At 32.6% G+C, this 9464-nt stretch overlaps 1 pseudogene; it reads left to right on the top strand.

The window, feature by feature from the left end:
• Positions 1–6653: 6653 nt before the first annotated feature.
• On the top strand, positions 6654–6771 carry LOC112480242 (annotated as a pseudogene).
• Positions 6772–9464: the final 2693 nt, after the last annotated feature.

The raw sequence follows: 9464 nt of genomic DNA, 5'->3' as shown, positions 1-9464 counted from the left end.
AAGCTCACTAATTCTGTAGAAAATCAATAAAAATAGAGTATTTGAAATAAAATTGGGAATCCTCCAAATAATGCTATGATTATAAAATCTCCTCTTTCTTGTTCTCTTGAATGTTAATATGAATATATACTTTTTCTAGGTAAATCAAGTTTCCTTTTAAATGAAAAAATACACTTTCCTTTACTCAAGGCCATTCCAAAACTCTCAATAACACATTGATGGGCTGAAAAAGCGTTCAAAAAAAGTGAAATGCGATTTGTAAAATATGAGTAGACACTAACTGGGAATTATTTAAGTTTTACATTTTGAATGTATCACAAGGAAAGAATTTACTGCAGTCCTTCTATTAGCTGCGTTTTGGCTGATGAGTCCATTCTGTGATGATAAACCTAACCATGTCACCATTACTTTACTTACTAGTTAACAAACTCCTTTGGGAGGTAGGAATTTCACAAATGTCTCTTTTCTATATCATGCACAATATTTTCTTTCTTAAGAACAACTGACTGCTTTGTAATAATCTGTTTTGACAGTAGTTACATAGAAATATTGTGTTAAATATTTTTAGTCACGAGAGAATATGGACATATGGGTACAGTTGCGTGGGTCTTGTCTAATTATATGCATTATACGATTTGCTATTGTTGGGGACCATCTTCTATTCATTTAATAATGCTTTTGCAAATTGGCAGATAGCATTTGGGCTAAAATATACACAGTATATTTGTGATGAAAAAGGAAAAAAAAAAACTCCTCTGCCTTTCCTCTTGTGTAGAGCAATTTGTCAAGTAATTAGCCAACCTAATTAAATTTTTGTAGCACTAATCAAACGAATATGCTAAAATTTTCTTTGCACAGCCAGTTTGCTGTCTGCTTGCATTTAACTTGATGGTTTGAAAGGGGCCCTACTCAGTCTGCCACTCCACTTAATAACCTAATTTGCATTTTATATTGGTAAATCAAATTAAGCACCAGTGGCTTTTAGTATGATTGACTGTGGTCAGGCCTGTTCAGATGGGACTTTTTCACAGAAAATTAGGCACATTTTAATATGACTGAGGCTGTGCTTTCTGTGTTCAGCAAACTACATTCACTCAGCTAATTAAAAGTGCTTGCCCCCCCTTCCAGCCCCCCAGCCAAACCCCCGCATATGATAGATTTACCCAGCTGGTGTGTCCATTTTCTTTTGTACAATTTCTTGATGGAAGTTTTTATTCCTAAATATAATAAGATTGTCTAAGCAACACTCTAAACCAATTTGCATGAAACATATAAACAGTACTTTGTTAGAAAATAATTACTTTGAGAGATGGGTACATCTGTGTGTAAATATAGATCCATGTGAGAGCTTGCAGGTTTTAGCTTATCTATTGAACAGCCTTAAACTTAGAAAATTTTTTAGTGATTGGTATATTAACAGTATCAATGCTGATGAATCATACCTTTATGCCATATTAAGGAAGACTTACTTTATTTTTGTTGCCGTTGTTGTAAGAAAACTATTCACATTTTAATGAAAAAAAAGATAACATAAGTACAAGTTTTTAAAGCCTCCCTCTCACTCAATAAAAGCAAGATTTATTCTTTAGTCAGAATTAACAATAAATTTTATCATAAATGGGTATTACCTACAGTCTATAAATGGGAAAAATAAGACACAGAGAGTCTAAGTGACTTGTCCATTAATACAAGCAAATCTGAGATTTGATGCTAGTGTTCTTGACTTTTCAATCTGTGCTTTCCAATATCCCACAGTTCTTCTGCCTGTATTCTAATACTAAGCACTTTGTTCCCTAAATGACATATACAATACCCATTAGAAAACTTACAAATTCCTTTAGAATTTTAGACCCTAGGATACTAAATAAAATGATTCTTTTCACCTATTTCTCCCTACACAGTTTTTATTTGTAGTAGTAGGATTGTCAAGAAGCTAGTTTTAAGATATATTTTAGTAATTTGTACTTGATCACGCTTTTAATAACCATGACAACAAAACTTTTTTACATGCTAACCTTATACTTACATAAAAGAATACTCAAAAAATTGACAAAACTAATAGTCTAAGCATCAAATTAGCCAGAACTTTCAGTAAGTGAGTAAAAAATTTCCTCTACACACTTGCAAAGCAATACTTTTTTAGTTTGGGTCTTCTTTTTAGTCAATTATGCAGCCATCAGTAGCTTTGGAAGAGAATGGAAGAATGATGTTGACATTGTGCGTCCTAAAATTAGACAACAAAAGTATGCCTCAGAACCTACAAGAAAAATGCACTACATGTCTTTCCTATCCTTAGACTCCGGCTTCTAACAAGTTCAAGATAAGTACACTTACTAATACCATGCTTCGACTATCTTAAAATGGATCCCTGAGATAATTCTTTAATTAAAAAGAGAGTTCAGATTATGCAAGAGGTGAAGTCATACATGGCAATCGCTAGAGACACACTTGGACATTCTATTTTAATTAAGGGAGTGGCACATATGTTCTGAAACTTCAGTTCAGTTCATTTTTTAAAAAGTCGTAATTCTGAAACAAAACTCATGAAATGACATGATGATAGTGCTTGGCCTAAGGGAAGGCCGAATTTCAAACTCTGCAGAAGTACTATTTTCAAAAGCTGTCATCTAAGGGCTCTATGCCCTTGCCTCACTGGCGATATTGGTTTTCTCGATGAATACACTTGAGAACCTACTCTCATTTACTCCTTTATGAACTATCAAATTCTAACTTCTTTTTTCCTTCATATAGATGGTGCTTTTTATATCTTTTAATATTTTTGTGTTCTTATGGATTGCCAGTCCAACATCTTTTTGTAATGTTCTGACCAAATTGCAAATAACACTCTTGAAATTTCTAAGCATGAAAAGATGGATGACATCATAATATTTTATGTCAGAAACACATGAAGGTGTTATAGCAATAAAATGTCAGGTTTTTTAAATAATTCTGGCTGCACAGTTGTGTGTTTTGCTACTCAGAATTTATGGATGTATCAGAATATACTGAAGATTAACCAACTCTAGAATAAGCAACCTATCTATTTATAGATTATTATATATACTATTATTCTTTCTCTAGATTGTTGACATAATATTCTCCTTTGCACACAAAAAAATCACTCTTTAGCCATACAAGTTTATTAATTTCTTTCATTTCTTCATCAAAGATTTCTATATATGTCTAGTTATAATTCTTATATCTTAGAGTTCTTTTGAGTTTCATTAAAACACTGAAATAATATACTTTAAGGTAGATAATATCTATAATAGACAACAAATGGTAGCATTTTTTATGTCTGTCCCTTAAAAAGATCAAGGCAATAGGAAGATTAGTTTGAGGGGTATCCAGCAGTCAAAGGAGGGTGATGTTCAATTAGATAATACTCTGATAAGAGAATATATCATCTCACAGGTTAACAAGGAAAACCAAGTCCATTATATATTTTCCAGAGAAAACTTACCCATTAATTTCTATTTTACAAGTTCCCACAGTCATTTTTTATTTTCTTTGTGTTTAAACCATTAAAAAAAACTAAAAGGCTATGAAAACTCTGCTCTGTTTTTCAAGATTTGGGTGTTTTTGTTTTTTTGGTTTTTTTTTTTTTAGTCTCTTGCTTTATGAAGTTTCAGAATTCAATAACTATTTGAGAAAGAAACCAGGCAGATACTTAAGACTTTTCAAATTTTCATACTTTTTTTGTCATCTCATCGTCACGAGAATGACTAAAGCTGTTTTCATGTTCCCAACCAGCTTCTTCGACTCTCACAATGTCCCTCTGTCTAAATAAATTATGAACTCTTAATATCTTGCCTATGCTTCAGGTAAGTAAATATAGCAAGGAGAAGAGCAATTGTAAATTGCCAGCTCACTTCTGATATCTCCCCTCAATCCTCATTGCTTTAGTTGATCTCTTATAACTTTAAATTTATTTTGGTATTTTATTCTATGTTTTCAGTAATAGTGGTATTGTACATCAAAAGACTACTACAGACTACCCAGAAGTTTCATGCTCCTATGATTTTGCTTATCAACTTTAGGATAACTCCCAGATTTTTATCTCCAGCCCTGAAGGTTTTTTACATATTTTGATGACTCCACTCATTCATTTATTAACTCATTCCTCAAATATGTATTGAGAAGGGGCTATGTTAGATATGAAGACTATACCTCCATTTTCAGTTTTCAAGCTGATTATGTTCAAGATTGAACTTACCTTTTCCAATAAAGCATTCTGAGTTTTCCATTCTTAATCAGTAAGATAAATTTTTTCTTAAATATCAAAACCTAACTTACCCACTTTGACTCCCAACTCTTTCTCAAGTTACAGTCTTGCATTCATGCAGTCACCAACTATTATGAATTAATTCTTTACAGAATCTCTTAACTACATTTACTTTCTTTCAGATATATTCTTAGTGCTTCTACCTCAGATTTTGTTCTTATTCTATCTGTTGTGGATGAGCCAGTCTTGCCTTCTTCACTGTGTCCTTTAAGACAACACACATGCAATCATATTATTTGTTTGCTAAACAGCATTCAGTGAACTGGATTTCTGAGAATGAAATCTAAATTCATTACTCTGGTTGTACTCTACTTTGCACCACAACTTTTCATTCTAGCTTTATCACTCCCCTTATCCCTCTATAATACCACGTTCCTAATATTTTCACCAAACTGGACTATACGTTTCCACATCCTATGTTACACTTGCCCACATTCAGGCCATTCTCTCTACTGAAGTCCTCTTCAACTCAACATTCTATATATTCATTAATCAACCAGACTGATATTCTTTCTTCTACAAAACTTTCAAAGATTTATATCCAGCTACCCTGATCATTTGAACAGCTATAACTTTTCGTTTACCTTTCCTCAAGATCATCTCTATTCTATACCTTGGAACAGTTTAGTATTTTCAATAAATAATATGCTTTTCTCCTTTATTAGAAATTTTAAAATTTAGGCAAATAATTATTCATTCAATTTCTTCTGTACTTTGCTCCTCACATGTGATTTAGAACAAAATTAGCCTCTGCTCTCTAAACAGAAATATGAATTATTTAGAATTATATTTAAAAACCATTAATTTGATCTGGACTTCTCTTAGATCCAAATTGTTTCAAAACATGACAAATAGAAAATGTCCTCAGTATTTTTCTGATATAGTTTCTGCTAAAAATCTCGCCAGTTCTACCCCTGTGATTTGGTCTTCAATGAAGCCTCTTCTAGGTGACCTCTTCTTGTTCTCTTCCCTCCTGACCTGCATATTTTTTCTCCTGTTGGGAGACTCTCTCGCTGATAGTTGAACCTATTAGATAACCATAAATGGACTTTGAGTAGTGCTAATTTCTGCCTCTGGTTTCCCCTTCAGGAAAGGGGAAACCCATTTTGATTGAATTCATCCCTTCCTGGATCTCAGGTGTATCTATTATATGGGCCTATGTTAGCCAGCTAGCCCTCCATCTAAAGAGGAAGGTCACCCGCGTTCTCATTACTAAAGAAAGCATCTCACCAATGAAGAGACCACTCTTGGCCACTTACTCCATGCAAAAAAAAAAAAAAAAGCAGATTATCCAAGTCACGTCCTATCTCAAATCTATGTCTAGCTCCACACATTGAATGAGAAGGTTGTCGTGTACTACTTGTTGATTACTATGCAGATACAGTGGGGATAGTTCATAAGTGTGAAATAGTTGTTTTCCTTAATAAATTATATATTTAAAGAATTTAAATAACTATTGTGATTAATAAAAGATGGAATGTACAGGACAAAGATGGTTAAGTGAATTATACGGGTAACTAGCACAGCTAGGCAGTTCCTGCTAGGGTGGTCGGAAAAAGAGTACTTTTTGAAAGTTTGACAGGAGTATGGTTCTTGAGAAAATAAGTAAAGGGGCAATTTATTAACAACAGAATAGAATGTTTAAATATAACATGCTGAGAAGGCTCAAGGTATCTTCTGGACTCTGGGGAATCAACAAATGTAGTTGTATGGCAGATGTTTAGGGATGTTAGAAAGCAGACATGAGTTTTTAAAAACTAAGCTAAGAATATCATTAATTCTACTGAAGATTTATTAGTAATAGAGTGATGTGATCTTCAGAAGATTCTGTTTTATAGTGATTGGAATACAACTGTGGAGAATTTGTAAGTGAGGAGAAGATAGACTGAGCAGGAATCTGCAAACTATGGGCAATGGTCAAATCCACCACCACCATTACCACCCTGCCTGGTTTTCATAAATCAAGTCTTATTGGAACCCAGCCACACTGATTTGTTATGTATTGTCTTGGCTGCTTTCACACTGCAATGGCAGAGTGAAGTAATTGCAACAGAAGCACTATGGCCCACAAAGCCTAAATATTTACTTTTTGTTTCTCTAAAGAAAATGTTTTCCAAGCCCTGGACTAAAGAGAAGAAAGCCAGTTTGAATATAGATTGTCAAATAGATGGACGGGTAAAAGAGTATATAAAGCATATGAGGTGATGATATAGCATAAATGCATAGTTACTAAAGAAAATTCTGAATCTAAGTCCAATTAAACCGAGGTTTTTAGATGAGAAATTAACACCAGCAAAATTATATCATATATTTATTAACCATTGCACAGCACAGTCATGGGTCCTGGTGAAAATATATAAAATAAATGGTCTATGGCCATGCTACCTTGAAAGTGCCTGATCTCGTCTGATCTCGGAAGCTAAGCAGGGTCGGGCCTGGTTAGTATTGGATGGGAGACCATTTAGGAATACCAGATGATGTAGGCATCAAAAAAAAAACCGAAAAGAAAAATAAATAAATAAGTGGAACACACAGTTTCTTCCTTGGAGAAACTTTATTTCAAATAAGAAACATATCATGCTTTAATTAAAGAGAACAATATATAACAAGATATAATCAAGTTCTAAAATTTGGTACAAACCCTAAATGCTATTAAACTTCTGAAAAAAATATACAGTCAAGACTTGGGTCATCAAAAAAAAAAGAAGAAGAAGAAAGAAGAAGAAGAAGAAGAAGAAGAAGAAGAAGAAGAAGAAGAAGAAGAAGAAGAAGAAGAAGAAGACAGAAGAAGAAGAAGAAGAAGAAGAAGAAGAAGACAGAAGAAGAAGAAGAAGAAGAAGAAGAAGAAGAAGAAGAAGAAGAAGAAGAAGAAGAAGAAGAAGACAGAAGAAGAAGAAGAAGAAGAAGAAGAAGAAGACGAAGAAGAAGAAATAGGAAATTGGGAAAATTGCTTGAAAATATTTCAGCCTCTGCTCCAACATGGGCATCATATGCTGTGTAATCTAAAATGCTTCCTTGGATCTATCAGGATAATGTGAACTGCTTTTAAGCAGAGTACAAAGTCTAAATAACTTGAGAAAACTACTCTAGGTGGGATATTTTGTTTCTTAAGTTCATATCTTATTCTTTTATGTGTTTTTCTGGCAGGTCCACAGGGGAACATGACTTCTAGATAGAGTAGTTTGCAAGTCTAGATTGTTTAGTGCTTTATTTAATGCTTCCTTTAATAAGTTCAGTTTCTTCCTGTTCTGGTTTTTCTGTAATCATTATAAGTAATGGGTAAAATTATAAACTTCATTCAGAATTTCCCATAAATTCTCAACTCTATTCTATTTTCCTAAAATGAATTTTGCCTTACTTCCTCTATCTAGTAGTCGGTCATTAAAGAGGCATTTACAAATGCATTTTTAATTATAAATGGAGTTCACAGAACTCTATAAAAATTACTTCTTTATATAATTAAGTTTAGCTCCAAGGGAGTTCTATAAATTGCCTTGCTTTACCATGTAGTGCATTGCTGAATTCCTCAACTTAAAGCGGATTTTCACAAGGCAGACTGAGAAGTCAGCTGTTTCATTATGTTCATTTGCTTGAACATTACATCAGCATTGGCAAAAACACTGAATATGATGATAAGCAGGATGATAACTGGATGATAGATATTGATTAATCAGTAAATATTATTATTTATTATTATTATTCAAATAAATGTTCTTTACTGAAGCTTCATCTCACATTATATACCATGGATTTAAGATTTGAACATAAAAAAATAATGTATTTTTTAATCTATATTTAAACACTATATGCAGAGAAATATATGCAGAGAAGTAAATATATTTTATTTTATAAAACTTGAATTACATTGTGCATCTAATTTTATTTTGATTTTTCACTTAACTTTTGACACCTTTAGTAACATAACTTTTAATGACTGCATAAAACTTTATAATTTGAATAAAACAAAATTTAAGATATTCTAATTTTCCTTAACTACTCACAATTTTACAAGCACTAAAAAATGAATAATAATTCTCTATGATACATTTCAGAAAAAAGAGAAGAGGAAAGACTTCCTAACTCATTCTATGAGACCAGCATTACCCTAATACTAAAACCAAATGAGAATATTAAAAAAAAAAAAAACTACAGATCAATATAACATGAATATGGATGCAACAATCTTCAACAAAAAATTAGCAAATTGAATTCAACAATATGTAAAAGTAATTACACACCATGACCAAATGGGTTATATTCTAGATATGCAATACTGATACAGCATTTGAAATAAATTAATGAATTCTCCCCATCAGCATTCTAAGGAAGAAAATCATTTGATCATATTAATGGATGTATAAAAAGCATTTGACATAATACGACACCCATTTGGGATTTAAAAACACTCAGCAAACTAGAATTAGAAGGGAACTTCCTCAACTTAGCAAAGAATATCTACCAAAAAATCTACAGTTAACATACTTAGTGATGAGAATCTAGATATATTTCCCAAAGATTGAGAACAACGTAAGGATGCCCTCTCTCGTTACTCCTATTCAACCTCTCACTGGAAGTCCTAGCTAATGCAACATGACAAAAAAAGAAAAGAAAATTATACAGACTGGGGAGGGAGAAATAAAACTGTGTTTGCAGATGTTATGATCATACAAAGTCTAACTATTATGCTGTACACCTGAAACAAATATAAAATAATATCAAATGTCAACTCTAATTCTAAAATAAAAAAATTTTAAAAATCCCAGTCAACATAAAAACTTCTGTAATTAATAAGTGAATAAAGCAAGTCTACAGGATACAAGGTTATTTCCACCTTTAGGAATATATATTAACTTAAAAATATTAAATGCTGCTGCATTCCAGAATATGTGTTGAAGATGTAAAGGTGACTAGGACACACTTGGTGACCTCAAGCTGTTTCTAGTCAACTATAATAGTAAGCAAACTATAGGTGGTGTAAAGATGTAAAGGTGACTAGGACACACTTGGTGTCCTAGTCAACTATAATAGTAAGCAAACTATAGGTGGCAAAAATACCTCTGGGTTATCTTGTTTAAAAAAAAAAAATGCCCGGACCCCATGACTAGCAACTCTGACTATGTGGAGTTAATTTAGGCAGCCTTCAGCTTTTATAAGTACATCTATATGTGGCTCTGATGCC

Source organism: Pteropus alecto, unplaced genomic scaffold (genome assembly GCF_000325575.1).
Source record: "Pteropus alecto unplaced genomic scaffold, ASM32557v1 scaffold73, whole genome shotgun sequence".
Taxonomy (NCBI): domain Eukaryota; kingdom Metazoa; phylum Chordata; class Mammalia; order Chiroptera; family Pteropodidae; genus Pteropus; species Pteropus alecto.
The sequence above is the reverse complement of the archived record's forward strand: the minus strand, read 5'-3'. Positions and strand labels throughout refer to the sequence as shown.